Source organism: Macaca nemestrina, chromosome 1, assembly GCF_043159975.1.
Source record: "Macaca nemestrina isolate mMacNem1 chromosome 1, mMacNem.hap1, whole genome shotgun sequence".
Lineage (NCBI taxonomy): Eukaryota > Metazoa > Chordata > Mammalia > Primates > Cercopithecidae > Macaca > Macaca nemestrina.
Genome location: NC_092125.1, coordinates 192174550 through 192190771, shown reverse-complemented (window position 1 = coordinate 192190771; position 16222 = coordinate 192174550). Strand labels below are relative to the sequence as shown.

Below are 16222 nucleotides of genomic sequence, written 5' to 3'. Positions count from 1 at the left end.
AGAGCCATTATGTAGGAGAAGAGGGTAGAGCTCTGGTATCCGGAGGACACAGTTGGACTGGCTTGTGGAGGCTGTGGCCCCTCGAGAGGGGGCTGTGGCCCTTTGAGAGGAAATGTGTCCTTTGCCAGGACAGAATTGAAACTGAGGAACTGGGAAGGGCAGGACTGCATTTCATGGGAGACAGCGTGAGGAGGAGCAGCCAGTGGCTGGTACTCAAGGTCTCTACTCCTGACCAGGAAAGGTTCAGGACTTCCAGAACAACTTTCACAGAGGCATCAGGAAGGCAACGATAACACTAATAATAACAATAATACATTTTTCAGAGGAAGAACTAAGCAAGCTCATGCAAGACAGACCAACATGGCGCCTGGCAAGCATATTCAGCAACAGCCCCCATTTCCCACCTGTGCTGAAGGCACCACTTCCGATGACCAAAACTGAAACGCTGTTCTCTCTGAAAGCCAGCATTCATGTCCACTCCTGCGGCAGCCGCCCTCCTCCTAGGCGCCGCTCTTCCCACCAGAGGGGCGGGCTTGCTTGGCCGGGACCCCGCGAGGCTCCTCCATGAACTAGGTTGAGGCTGCTGGGTTTGTGCCTCGAATCCTGCAGGAGATGATTGAGAAACATGGTCAAAGAGTTTTCTTGGTCAACTTTTTTAGACACAGAACAATCCCTGCCTGGTCCCCAGAGGACCAAGCCCCCAACTGCTCCCAAGCGGCTTTACTTGGTATAGGGCCTGATCCCCACATCCCCCTACTTTGCACCCAACACTTAACTTCTCTGAGCCTCTATTTCTTCACTGGTGTGGTAGGCAGAATTCTAAGATGGCCCTCAAGATTTCCGGTTCCCCTGGTGCACAGACCCTCCATAGCCCCCAGGACCGTGAATAGGATGGATGGTTGGGTTATGTTACAGGGCACAACTGACCTTAATAGAGGGGGATTATCCGGGCCTGGCCTGATACGAAAGCCCTTTAAAAACAGAATTTGCAGGAAATGCCATTCTGGACATCAGCCTTGGGAAAGTATTTATGGCTAAGTCCTCAAAAGCAATTGCAACAAAAACAAAAATTGGCAAGTGGGCCTAATTAAACTGAAGAGCGTCTGCACAGCAAAAGAAACTATCAACAGAGCAAACAGATAACCTACAGAATGGGAGAAAATGTCTACAAACTGTGCATCCAACAAAGATCTAATATTCAGAATCTATAAGGAACTTAAACAATTCAACAAGCAAAACCCAAATAATCCCATTAAAAAGTAGGCAAAGGACACGAATAGACATTTCTCAAAAGAAGACACACAAGTGGCTAACAAATAGGAAAAAAATGCTCAACATCACTAATCATCAGAGAAATGCAAATCAAAACCACAGTGAGATACCATCTCGCACCAGTCAGAATGTCTATTATTAAAAAGGCCAAAAAACAACAGATGCTGGCGAGACTGTGGAGAAAAGGGAATGCTTATATGCGGTTGGTAGGAATGTAAGGTAGCTCGGTCACTGTGGAAAGCAGTTTGGAAATGTCTCAAAGAACTTCAAACAGAACTACCATTTGACCCAGCAATTCCATTGCTGAGTATATACCCAAAGGAAAATAAGTTATTCTGCCAAAAAGACACACGCACTTGTATGTTCACCCCAGCACTATTCACAATAGCAAAGACATGGAATCAACCCACATGCCCACGAGTGGTGGACGAGGTGAAGAACATGTGATACATATACACCATGGAATATTATACAGTCATAAAAAAGAACAAAATCATGTCCTTGACAGCACCATGGACGTACCTGGAGGCCATTATCCTAAGAGAATTAACACAGGAACAGAAAATCAAATACCATGTGTTTTCACCTATAAGCAGGAGCTAAACATTGGGTACACATGGACATAAAGATGGGAACGACAGACACTAGTAACTACTGGGTGGGGGAGAGAGAGGGAGGGACAAGGGCTGAAAAACTACCTAGTGGGTACTATGCTCACTACCTGGGTGACGTGATCATTCTACCCCAAACCTCAGCATCACACAATGTACCGAAACCTGCACATGTACCCCCAAATCTAATAGAAAAATTGAAATTATTTTTAAAAAGCAGAATTTTCTCTGGCTAATCACAGGAAAGGAAGTCAGATTAGGATCTGGAGAAAGCTTCACCATACCCTCACCACCCTGAAGATGCAGGGTCGTATGGAAAGGATTGGCCCGCAGGTTCCAGGAGCTGACAGCAACCCTGGCTGATAACCAGCAAAAAACAGGATCTCAGTCCTACCATTGTAGGGAACTGAGTCTCGTCAACACCTTGAATGAGCTTGGAAAGCAGAATGTTCCCCAGGGCTTCCAGATGAGAACTCGGCCCGCCAACACCTTGATTCAGCCCTGAGCAGAGAATCCAGCCACTCTGTAGCAGACTTCTACCCTACAGATCCGTGAACTAACAAATGGGTGTTATTCTAAGTCACTAAATTGGAGGTAATTTGTTATGCAGCAAGAGAAAACTAATACAATCGGGAAAAGTGACTCATATTCAAGCATGTGTGGCAATGAAATACAATAATAGACATAAAAGCATATTGTATTCCCCAAATCACAAAATAAAACAGGCCAAGGGAGGCCTGTTTCAGGGCAGGAGCTCAACAGTGATTCCTGAACGAATACGCAAATGAGTATTGGCGTTTAATAATCGACTTGCCGGGCTGTTGTACGGATCAAATAAGGAAATACAGAGGAAGGTGCTTTGTAAACTAGAAAGGCCAAGTTGTTTCAGTCAGTGGTGGTGTGGCCTGTCATATCCACGCCGTGCTCTTTAGAGGATGCTCTGGTTTGCCCACTGCAGGCAGTGTGGTGGGATGGATGAGAAAGTGGCTTCCAGGGCCAGGTATACCTGGTTCAAATCCAGCCCTTCCACTTCTGACATCTGCAGCTTGAGAAAGTTGCATTGCCTTGCTGTGCCTGGCAAGTGGGGCTAAGAATGGTGAGTGCCTTCCAGGGCCCGTACTTTCATGAGTCTGTATGTGGAAAAGGGCTGGAACAATGCCTGGCATGGCCCATGTAACTGCTCTGAATATTATCTCAAAGTGGAACCCAATAATCTGGGTCTGGAGTAACCTGCACACAGGCCTGGGGCACTGTTACCTTTCTCCTCTTGGGCACCCTGCTTTTTATTCACACAGCCTCAGAATCACGTTTGGCAACCATATCACACTGCTGATTCCTACAGAGCATACAGGTCACCGATGCCCCCCTGCTGTCCCCTTCCCAATGTACCTGCTGCTGTGAAACCCAGCCAGTCCCATCCTACCCCCAGGGCAGCATCGCAGCACCACACAGTGGAGAGGCTTGCTCTGTGGCTCTGTCTGTCAATCAGTTCCTGATTCTGCCGTCCGAACCAGCCCAACTTCTCACTACTCTGCGGGTTTCTGTCCTCCCCAATCTGACCTCGTGCCCTCCAACAGATTGCAGTTATTCATCAAAATGGCTGTGCTCTCTTCCTCCCAGTGTAGAAACACTCGCTTCTCAGAACATGCTATTCTACAAACACAATCTACAGTTTCCTACCTCCGAGCTTTGGCCCAGGCAGCCTCTTCTGCATGGAACGCTACTCCCCTTCCTCTGCAATCATGCCCACCTGGCTGAATCCTGCCCATCTTCCCTCAGGAGGCTCAGCCAGCTCCCACAAAATTGGACCTAAGTTCTGCCTCCCCAGAATACCCAAAGCACATTTGCTGGGCCTCCCCTAAGGTAAATAACAGCATTCACTGTGCTCAGCCACTGCTTAAAGCCCTTCTAGATTGCATACAGCTCAGGCAGGGTCATTCTGACTCACTCCCTCACCCCGAGTATGGCCCGTCACACACAGTCAGTGTGGAACAATTCTCTTTAGCGCCCAATTTGGTTGTTCATTCATTTAACAGATGTCCACTCAATGCCTATTCTGGGTAGAGCTGGGTTGTAGGTGCCAGCATTAATAGATGGCAAAGATTTAGTCCCTATCTTCAAGGGGAGCACAGAGTAGGGGTAGGCAGTTTTGATGGTGTCTGAATGTGTGAGAGAGAGAAAAAAGAAAGAGGATATTTAAAACAAAGGGAGTCATGTAAGAAAAGACAGATCTCTTGACCTTGTCATCCACCTGTCTCGGCCTCCTAAAGTGCTGGGGATTACAGGCATGGGCAACCACGCCTGGCAGATCATGAGGTCAAGAGATCGAGACCATCATGGCCAACATGGTGAAACCCTGTCTCTACTAAAAATACAAAAATTAGCTGGGCATGGTGGCACATGCCTGCAGTCTCAGGTACTTGGGAGGGTGAGGCAGGAGAATTGCTTGAACCTGGGAGACGGAGGTTGCAGTGAGCCGAGATCGCGCCACTGCACTCCAGCCTGGGGGACAGAGCGAGACTCCATCTCACAAAAAAAAAAAAAAAAAAAAAAGAAAAGAAAAGACAGAGGATCCCCAAATGGCCAGAATGTTCAAGAAAATTGCATGGTGTCCACATGGCTGGAGGTGAGGGGCGGCGACAGTGGGAGGTGCTGCGAGGGACTGGGGCATGAGGGTTTGACAGATGAAGTGGCCTGGATGTGGTGGTGCTGTGGAGTGAGGTCATTTTCATCAGTGAGGTCCTGAAGCCAGGATGAGGGGTGTGGCTTGAGGAGAAAGGATCAGGAGGAAGGAGAGAGACTTCTTCGGGATGCAGGGGTGAGGCTGGTGTCAGTGACTGCCCCCAGTCTCCTCCTCCATGGCAGGTCAGAGGGCTGCCCACCACACCTGCGTCCAGGTCACCAGAAAATGTCACACACACCTGAGGGCCTAGATGGCAAACTGAGCCCATTTATCTCCCTCTTCGACCCCCTCTGTGCCCCTGAAATAAAAGGAGAAATCTACAAATAAGAACAGATCCACAGTAGCACCAGCTGGCCAGAAAGTCCGAGGGAAAACAGACGAGTGGGAGTGACAGGAAATCTAATCAGAGCGAAGCTGTCCTCACCCAGCCGGGCAGGGAGGGCCCACCTGCCAGGCACCCCAGGACTTGCTCGGAGTTTCTCCATAGCAGGGCAGGCTGGAGTGGGGTCTTGAAATCCTCCCCAAAAAGAGTGGATCCTCTGAGTTTCCAAAGAGACCAAAGTGGGAGTTGGGCAGGGAGGTACTGGGAGCAGAAAGTACCTCCCCACACACCTTTCTGCCTTCAACTGCATGACTTTATTATCCCAGGAGCCTCTCTCCCTGGTAAATGGCTTGACTGTTCATCACAGAAACCTCCTGAAGGACCCATCTTCAACTCTTCAATCAACAGCTGGTGCCCTAGGATTCTCTTAATCCTCTGCCTGGCCTCAAAATCCCTTACCTCATGGTTTCCACCAGTCCTGGACTACTGTGTTCCTTACACAACCCCAACCAAGTCCCCACATTGACACACCCACCTTAAAGGGAACTGCCTGGCTTCAGAAAACCCAACCTTGCCTCCTTCCTCCCAGACAGGCCAAAGACCTCTGGAATCGGTGCCCTCCCTTCGGCAAGTGAGAAATAAACTCAGCTTTGCCTTACCAACGAGTCTGCTGATGATATCTGGGAAGCCGGCATTTGACAGTCTCTACAAAAATGCTTGGAATCAAATGGACATTCAACTTGATATCTGCGTCATTTACAACAGGGCAAAGACCTCCGAGCTTGGAGTAAAAAGGGTTAAAACCCTTAGATCCGTTACTCAGCCAAGTCTCAAAGCCAGAGAGAAGTACTAGAATAGTGTGCCACCCACCACCCATGCATCTCTTCTTAAAAAAAAAAAAAAAAAAAATACTCGAGGAATTACTCCAAGGAAATAAGAATTGTACCAGAATAAGTAATTCAAAACAGGACAAGATAGGATATACAAGAAACAGGGAGAAATAATAAAAGCAGAAAAAGGTGAAGTCTAAACAAATGTTGATAATCACGATCCTATCTTGTTGGGAATTAGATGCCATTTAATTCTTGACATCAATAGAGAAATCTGCGTAAAAACTAACCATTTCTAGAAGAAAAGCAAGATGCAACCCTTTTAAACCACTGTGTGGGGGAAAGGGGAAGGGAGAAACAAAGAAAATTCTATTAATTTAACCAAGAGTAGGAAAGGAAAAATTAAACAGGAAAGAAAAAGTATAGTACACAAAAGACACAAAATAAGATGACAAAAAACACAATAATGTGAATAAATTAAATTACTTAAAGTTAAGAGACCAGGCTGGATAAAAGGAAAAAAATCCAGCTATATGCTGTTTGGAAATAACACACTTAAAACAAATTGACAAAAAAGATGGAAATCAAATAAATGGAAAAAAGGCGAATGGCAATGAAAATAAAGAAGGAAGCCAATATTAATAACAGACAAAATGCAAAAATGTTAATTAAATACACTGAACTGGGGCCTTTTGTATTGCCAAACAGTCTATTTCTCCAAGGAGATACAAAAATCATGAACTTTTACTCTAATCGTAAACACAGAACCACAAAATGTATAAAATAAGACATTCTTGGAACCACAAGGAGGAGGTAAAGAAAGAACAGGAAATGTCTTGAGAATTATTATTTGGAACTTGATGGTATGAGTAACCTCCAAAGAAGAATACAAAGAGTTTGAAGATGTAGTTAGTAATTTTAACTTCATATACATTCAAGAAATAGAGAAAACACCTTTTTCTCAAATGTCCCTGTACTAGACTGGAAGAAAATCTCAAATCCCAAAATGCACAAATTGTGCAGACCACAGCCTCAGTTCTTGATGAAATAAAATTAGACATTAACAAATAGCAAAAAATAAAAATACATAAACAAATGATACACATGATAATTTAAAAATGATTTTCTAAAAAAACTCTTGAATCAATGAGGACAGCAAAGCTATCGCAAGATAATTATAAAAGTACAACATTGAGAACCCTACTTTTCAAAATCTGTGTAGTGCAATCAAAGCTGCATCTAGAGGAAAATACAAAGCTTAAATCTTTTCATGATAAATTAAGAAAGACTGAAACTAAATGAGTTAAGCACATAACCCAAGAAACTAAAAAAGAATGAAATAAACCAAAATAATCTTGAAGAAATGAATAAAGTTGAAAATAAAATGAGTAAACGAGAAAATGACAGCAGCCACAACTATATATATATACACACACATATATAGCTGCATACATACATGCATGTATATGTATGTGTATATATACATAGATACACACACACATATATGTATATATACACACATGTAGCTGCAAACTAAGCTTTCTGAGAAGACCAACAAAATGGACGAATTGGTGGCAAATTTGACTAGCAGTAATGGGCAAAGTCACAAATAAACATTAAGAAAGGTGATATAAACATACACATGAACATTTTGAAAAATTAAAGAGAATTTGATATGTAACTGTGTCAATGCATTTACAAGTTGGTGATTTTCTAGAAAATTATAAATTATAAAACTGAAGAAGAGGGAGAAAACCTAGGTAGACTCTGATAACTATAGAAGAAACTATAGAAGAGAAGGCTGTCAAAGATGGAATTCCAGATTAGCAGAGAAAGAATGGATTATTTAAGTAAAAGCACTAGGACAACTGGCTGGCTGTTTATTCATTCAACAAATATTTATTGAGAACCTACTATGTGTTGGGCACTGTTCTGCGCACTGGGAATTCAGCAGTGAACAAAACAGAAAAGGTCGATACCCTTATGGAGCTGAGTCTGGTGAGGGGAGATGAGTAACAAACAAACCTGCAGGTAAAACAAACGGCATGGCAAATAGTGGCAGGTGTTAATAATGAAAATTAAGCAGCAACATGGAGTAGAGAATGAGGAAGGGTGAAGAATGCCATTTTAAATAGAATACATGCACCATAGACACACAGAAATTTATATGCATTAGAGATATAAACATCCTATAAAAGCAAGTTCATGAAAATACCAGAACTATTTAAATATTTCTATAATTTAGTGTTGGAAAATAACTTTCAAAGCCCAAATTGGACCTCAGTGCTCTTAATGGAAAAGATTAATAAATCTAACTACATAAAAATATTAAGCATTACATAAAACAAAAAACCCCAGTTAATCAACAGTCAAAAAGCAAATGACAGATTGGATAAAAATATTTGCAACATATATGAAAAAGTGTCAATATCCATAATATGTAATAAACATCCACAAAACAGTAAGACATATAGCCAGTAAAATGGAGAAAGAAAATGAATAGATCATTGCTTAAGAAATAAAAATGTCTAATAAAGATATGCAAAATGCTGGCCTTGTTAATAAAGAATATATGTTAAAAATCTGGATCACTTTTTGAGGTCGGGAGTTCGAGACCAGCCTGTCCGACATGGTGAAACCCTATCTCTACTAAAAATACAAAAATTAGTTGGCCGGGCACGGTGGCTCACGCCTGTAATCCCTGCACTTTGGGAGGCCGAGGGGGGAGGATCACGAGGTCAGGAGATCGAGACCATCCTGGCTAACATGGTGAAACCCCATCTCTACTAAAATACAAAAAATTAGCCGGGCGCGGTGGCGGGCGCCTGTAGTCCCAGCTACTCGGGAGGCTGAGGCAGGAGAATGGCGCGAACCCGGGAGGCGAAGCTTGCAGTGAGCCGAGATCGTGCCACTGCACTCCAGCCTGGGCAACAGAGTGAAGACTCCGCCTCAAAAAAAAAAAAAAAAAATTAGTCGAGCATGGTGGCACATGCCTGTAATCCCAGCTACTTGGGAGGCTGAGGCAGGCTGGAGAATGACTTGAAATGAGGAGGCAGAGGTTGCAGTGAGCAGCGACTGTGCCATTGCGCTCCAGCCTGGACAACAAGAGTGAAACTCCTTCTCAAAAAAAAAAAAAAAAATTCAGTATCACTTTTCCCCATTTGGTTAGCAAAGAGGAAAGTGATTGCTACCATCAAGTGGTGGAGAGAGGAGTGGTCATCAAATACTTCTCAAACACTGCTGGTAGGTATAGATGAGGAGACTCTTTTAACCATGTCTACCAAAATGTATGTTGGCTCGGCAGCTTTGCAAGTGTGCACACACATCATCATACACAAACATACACACACATGCACACATAGGGATGATCATTGTAGCACTATTTTAACAGTGAGGATGGATGCAGCCTTAATGACCATCAGCAGGAAATTGGTTTAATAAGTAAATGATGATAAATACACACAATGGAATAGTCAGGGGAACATAACTTTTCTTAAAGATAAACATATACTCCTACCAATAATAGAGATTCATTGTGACTTTGCCTATGTGTCAGGCTTTGTCTATGTGATGTACAAGCTTCAGCGCTTCTCACGGGTAGTCCCCCTGCCCCCCTCCCTCAACAGCCTGCTGGGTGGAAGATGCCACTTCTGCCCCCATATTCCATCTGAGGCCTAGAGAGGCTAAGGCTTGACCAAGCAGTGAACCTTGGTCTGTTAGACTCTTGGAGCCTGCACTCTCAGCTGTGACACACACTTCCTCTCAGTGGGATGGCGAAAAGCAAAATCATAGACACACACCTATCTGTGTAGCTGTGACTGCTGGAAAGGACCTGGGGGATGCAATCTTGTCCTGGGGGGACTGCAGAACAGGTGGGGCTTGAAACATGCATTCTGCATTCTTCTTTCTACATTTTCATAGTGTTCTTTTTTAAAGCAATAAGCATGTATCACTTTTGTAATTTGAAAATGATGTAAAAGTATAGAGACAGAAAGTAAAATAGGGGTTGTCTGGAGCTGGGGCAGAGCAGAATGGGGGATCAGTGTTTAATAAGCACAGAACTTCAGTTTTACGAGATGAAAACAGTTAAGAGGCCAATATCTTAAGTGAAACAACTAAGAAACAGAAAATCAAATACTGCATATTCTCACTTTTAAGTGGAAGCTAAATAATGTGTACACATGGACACAAAGTATGGAATAATAGACGCTGGAGGCTCTGAAGTTGGGAGGGTAGGAGGGGTAAGGGATGAGAAATCACTTACTGGGTACAATGTACATTATTTGGGTGATGGTTATACTAAAAGCCCACACTTCACCACTATGTAATATATCCATGTAATGAAACTGCATTTGTACCCCTTAAGTTTATACAAAGAAAGAGACAGAAAGAAAGAGACAGAGAGAGAGAGAGAGAGAGAGAGAGAGAGAGAGAGAGAGAGAAGGAAAGAAAGGAAAGAAAGAAAGAAAGAAAGAAAGAAAGAAAGAAAGAAAGAAAGAAAGAAAGAAAGAAAGAAAGAAAGAAAGAAAGAAAGAAAGAAAGAAAGAAAGAAAGGAAAGAAAGAAAGAAAGAAAGAAAAGAAAGAAAGAAAGAAAGAAAAGAAAGGAAAGAAAAGAAAAGAAAGAAAGAGAGAGAAAGGAAGGAAGGAAGGAAAGGGAAGGAAGGGAAGGAAGGGAAGAAAGAAAGGAAGGAAGGAAGGGAGAGAGAGAGGAAGAAAGAAAGAGAAAGAAAGAAAGAAGAAAGAAAAAGAAAGAAAGAAAAGAAGAGATGGATGGTGGTGATGGGTGCACAACTTTATGAATGTATTTAATAACACTACACTGTACATTTAAAAATGATTAAGATGGTAAATTATGTTATGTGTATTTTACTATAATAAAAACTGAGAAACTGATATAAAAGTGTCTTCTTTTTAGGAAACAGTTGACCAGGGAGGGGCTACTAAGGGTAGAGGGGCCCACCTGCAAGGTGGCACCCACCCAGGGCAGGAAGGACCAGGGCCGGCTCCTCGGCTGGCCCCACCCAAAATCATGAGGAGGGACGGCCCTTGCTCTCCACTCTCCACCAACGCATCAAAGCAAGGCCTTTGCAGGCAGCTGGCAGGAGCTGCATCCAGTCTGGGCATCGGGGGTTGGCATCACTGCAGCAGACAAAGGGTTAATAACAGAAAAATCCTGGATGCCTGGCAGGGGCCAGCCTCACTGGGTCATAACAGCTGTTTTCCAAGGGCTGGCAGGGAGGCAGGGGGGCTTTGGACTCTGGCACTGGGCCTCACACCCTGATCCTAAAGAAAGTGGAGAGGAAGCCTGGCCCTGAGGCCCCCGTCACCCTCCTGACACGTGGCCCTTCCCTCCACTCTGAATGAACATCTGCAGAAGAGGCTGGCACATGGAAAGCCGAGTTTGATCTGCATGGGGCAGGGAATTGTGGGATGAATCCTTCTATTTTCAGTTTTATTTGTTATTGTGGTCTGTGATCAATAAGGAAACACAGAAATCTAAGACATGGGTCACACATGGCAGAATCATATGGAATAATCCTGGTGGTTCATGCTGGATACTGGCAATGGGGTGGGTGGGAGGGGAACAGAGAGAATTACTGGCATGCCTCACTTACCCAGCACCACAGAAGTAGCATGGCATAGCACAGAGAGTTGGCCTTAACATCATCAGAAAGACATAGGTTCAGACCCTGGTTTCATCCATTACTAGCTCACTTTCCTCATGAGTTAGAAGTGAAGACTCTCACCCCTCCCTGGGTTTGTCACGTGGATCAGATGCGACAAAGTGTGTGTGAAATGAGTATGAACCCAGTATGCAAAAGACACTCAATAAATGCCTGTGCCCTTCTTCAGTTATGGTGGGACACCTTCCAAGTCTCCCTCCCTCTGTCAATCTCTCTTTCTGGCTTCTTTTTTGGGGTTTAGGGTCAGTTCTGCGACCTACCTCCCTCTCTGTGGTCAGCCTTCCGGCTCTCACTTTCCTGGGGGGCTCACCTTTGTTTCAGCTGAGTGCACTCTAGTCTGAGAACGCTGTGACATGCAGCTGACAGCCTGGAGGCTACCTTGGGAAACTTCCTGGTCCCTGACTGTGTTCTCCAGACAAGAGGCTTCTCTCTCACATGGTAGCTGACTCACGGATGAGTGAGGCATCCCCAACACGGAGAGTGGGCAGAGAGACAGGCAATGGAGCCCCGTCACTGAGAGCGACAAGACCTGCTTTGAGGATACCCAAAAATGTTTTCCAGGAAAGACAGGGCTTTCAAAAATAGAGAATGGTGATACTTTCCATTGTATGAAGGAGCAAAAAAGAGGAACTCCAAGTGCAAGATAACATATTCCATTTAGTGGCAGGCAGGAATATGCTGTCCCATAAGCTCTATACTGGGATTTGGCAGAAGAAAGGTTCATGGTTTTCAGGCACTGCAGGCACAGGGAAGGGAGATATGGCTGGTGTATGGGGGGCACCCAGCCCAGGAGTCGAGGAGAATACTGGAGTGGCAGGAGGAGGAACAGACGAGACTTGAGGAGCTGCACTTGGAGATGAAGGTTCCGAGAGCTGCTGGGGTGGGGGTTGCGGGGCGGGGGAAGGTACGGGTGGGAGGAGCAGTGAGGTCACTTCCTGCTATATTAGGCCACACCTCGCAGCCCTCTCTCATAGAAAGCCCCCTGGAACTAGGCACTCGCCACAGGGGAGCAGAGAAGACACCATTTTCCCTCTCTGGGTACAACAGAAAGCCCATGAGACAGCCCCACATTTGAGGTCCAGCTGCAACCAGCCAAGTGACCTTGGACAAGACACTCCCTATCACTGGGCTAGACCCCAGGGTGCAAAGGTGAAGACCTTGCCCATATCTCAGGCTGTGATGGATCTAGCAGAGAAGATAGATAAGAAAATCAATGGTTCTGGCCTTTTCTCCCAGGGAGCCCCAAACCCGAGCTGCTTCCCCGCAAAAAGTCTTCTAAATCTCCCCAGCTTGTAGACACAGAAGTCAGAGGTAAAGGAAGAACCCAACATTTGTTAAGTGTCTTCCACGTGCCAAGTCTGTCCCTGCATTTTTTCACGGGCATACTAATGCTACAGTCAGGCTCCATCATCACCATCTGACAACTGAGGAAACTGAGGCTGTGAAAACAGAGAGATGTGGACAGCCTTGCATTGCAGGAGAGCCCAAGGCTCTGGCATTAAATAAAACTGGACACTACTGGTGGTAGACACTGTGTTGCCTTCTTCGAGTCCTTGAACATCCGTGAGTCTGTTTCCTCACCTCTGAAACAAGAGCAAGAGTGCACGCCCTGGGCCGGGGTAAGAACAAAATGATAGAGTTGGCTTCCCGGAAAAATCCACCTTCTCCCTCTTCCTCTTCTGGTTACTTCTGATCTTTTAGCTTTACTTATGCTTATGATTATTTCATTTTCTAAAATAAGAAGATACCGGATCCCATAACAAGACTGCTGCAACTTATTCACAGCAAAGCAGGCAGAGGCCTCGGGAGACCCCGGGGACTGCAGAACCTCCACCACTGGCCCACAGTGGGGCAGGGGGAGGGAGTAATTCATGCCTACTAGGAAGACTGTGATAACAGGTGTGTGTTTTTGGAGGCAGGATTGCTTTCTGCCCACACGACAGCTGCCCCCTTAGCTAAGAGGGAAAGCCTGGAGACCCAGAGTCCTCCGGGGACCCAGCCAGGCTTCTGGTCTAGATCTCAACCTGCCCCACTCCTGCCCAGTGCTAACCTGTCTTCCACCCCATCCCCATCCCCACCTCCACCAGTTCAGAGATTCAGCCAGACAGAAAGGCTGTGCCAAAGGAAATTGTGTGCCACAGGGCCCTCTTGGTCTGCTGTGGTGTTCTTCCTTTTTTTGGACTTTGTGGCTGTTTGAGTGGGTACCTTTTTCCATAGAAAGTTTCCATTGCATCAGTTATTTACATTGTCACCACCTATACGTGGGCTCTGGTTTCGAGTCGGTGAACCAGAGCAGGCCCTGTGGGGCCCAACACTGCTTACAGGGGGTGAGGGGAGCCAGTGGCTATGGTGAGAGGACCTGCAGCCCTGGGTCAACCCTCAGAGCCACTCCCAACCCTGGCAGGGCCACTCTTGGCATGCTCAGTCCCTTTGGGATGCCATTTTTAGGGTGAGATTTCAGAGGATTTAAGAGCACAGGCTACTAGGTTTGAATCCTGCCTCCTCCACCTCCCAGCTATGCTCTGAGTTATTGACCTGACATCTCCAGGCCTCCGTGAACTATCATTTGTAAAGTGGGAATGACAGTAGCACCTACCTGGCTGGACTGTGGGAAGGACTCAATCAGGTAATGCACATAAAGTGCTTAGAACAGGGCCTGGCCCAAAGCCTCAATCCATGTCAATGAATGGACAAGGATTTCCCACCCCCAACCTGGCTCAGACCCCACTCCCCATCCTCTCTTGTGTGAACCAACATGCAACAGCGTCTGCACTGTCCTGTCCAGCTCACTTATCCATAGAACCAGACAGGCTGTCCTGATAGCCAGCTCTCACCAAGTCATTCCCCGCCCCAAATCCCAAATCCTTCAGTGGTTCCCCTTAGAGAGTAAAGTCTACACTTTACAAATATGCCAGGCTGCCTTGGCATCCACACTCCCCTGCAAAGCCTTGTTCTTGCCAACTGCCATGCTCCACATTCATGCCTCTTTGTGGTTGTCTCTGTCTGGAATATTTCTCTCCATTTTAATGTGGCCAAATCCAACCCACACCAGCCTGGGTGAGCCCACTTCGTAGGCCACCTCCTCCACAAAGCCCTCCATGACCCGACTCTTTCTCTGGCCAGGAATGATATTTCATTTAAGGATTTGATCTCTTTGTCATGGTGTTTACCTTCTCTACCCTGTATGGGTGCAATATAATACATACAAATGTGTGTGGGCATCACAAACAAACCATCTGATCTCTGAGGATGGGATTGGGATGTGTGATGCATCTGTGTCACTCACAGAGCCTTGAACATAATTGGTGACTCTGAGTGAATAAATACTGAATTCTCTCAATTTACTACCCCTGTCGACAGGGAAAGAGATTTGGGTGTGTGTTGGTGAACATCAGTCTGCAGCCCATCAGTGTCACATGATCCTCTTGGTTCTTCATGAGGGAACTGGCAGACTGGGGTGTCAGTCAAGGGCCAGGACCCCTAGGGGCTCACAGCTACTCAGACTCTAAGTCTCAGCATGGGGCCTTGCATCTGAGGCATGTATGGAAGTCTAGGAACCAGCATTGACTTCTTCTCCCTCTTCCTCAGCCCCCACCTTCCATATGCCACCAGGTTCTCAGTAAATCAGCTCCCTAAGTCCCTATACCCATGAGCCCCTCTCCACCCTACTGCCACCATCTTGACCGAGGCTTCAGCATCCTTGCCTCCTCCCTGGTCTCCCCACGTGACTCCCATCCTTTCCTGGGTCTTCCCTCCATACTGCCCCAAGCGGTACTTCTGCATCACAGCTCTGATTAGGCCACAAATGCTCCTTTGCCACTTCTGATGCCTGCTGACTGCCATCAGAAACCCAGACTCCCTAGGAAGGTGCTGGAGGTTCTCTCTTCTCTAACGCTTCTGACCCCCATCCAGAGCTTTGGTGTAACACCGATCACACTGTCCGACGACATTTATCCCCAGCACCTGGGTCTTCCTCGCAGACAGGGAGTGCCTTCAGGGCGAGAACATGAACTGTCTGTACCTCCAGTGCTTGGCATGCAGTCAGCCTGCAGGGAAAGCATGCTGAACAGACGAGTGCCTGAATAGCAACAAATAAACACACTACCACTGCCCTGCCTTCCAGTGTTGCCCTGACACCACCATATTCAGGACCTCATTTTTGGTACCAAGCAACAGGTGAAGTTACTAAAGTGACAGATACACAGTCTGCCTAGACCAAAGGTTGTCCCAGGGCACTTGACATCCCTCTGTCTGTGCTGCAGCTCCCAGAACCCCTGATGGCCTGACGTCAGCAGGGCAGATGCTTGTGCTGGTGTTAGCTACATGGCCTAGGAACCTGGAGATGGACAGAGGTTTTGGGGTCGTTCCAGAAGGAGGGGAAGGAACCTGAAGGGCATTCCACCTCTAGTCGCTCTGTACCAAGACCTTCCATGTTGTTACCTTCCCCTCTGCCCACCCCACTCACCCCCTCCCCAGATTGCGCCTGCCTTCCTATCTTCTTCTTTTTTTTCTTTTTGACAGGGTCTTGCTCTGTTGCCCAGGCTGGAGTGCAATAGCACAATATGACTCACTGCAACCTCTGCCTCCTGGGCTCAAGCCAATCTCCCATCTCAGTCTCCAGAGTAGCTTGGACTATAGGTGCGTGCCACCACCCCTGGCTACTTTTTTTATTTTTGTAGAGATGAGGTCTCACTATGTTGCCCAGGCTGGTCTCAAACTCCTGAGCTCAAGTGATCCACCCACCTTGGCCTCTCAAAATGCTGGGATTACAGGCATGAGCCACTGTGCCTGACAAACCTTCCTATCCTTTTATTCCCCA

General features: G+C 46.1%; 1 protein-coding gene across 6 annotated transcripts in view; it reads right to left on the bottom strand.

The window, feature by feature from the left end:
* The window catches only part of LOC105494835 (HIVEP zinc finger 3), a 424702-nt gene that overhangs the window by 123559 nt on the left and 284921 nt on the right, over window positions 1-16222 (bottom strand). For all 6 annotated transcript variants that reach the window (XM_011763711.3, XM_011763713.3, XM_024797055.2 and 3 more), the window contains one exon: window positions 405-603. The gene's annotated coding sequence lies outside the window, so the exon portion shown is untranslated. The remainder of the gene's footprint in view (window positions 1-404; window positions 604-16222) is intronic.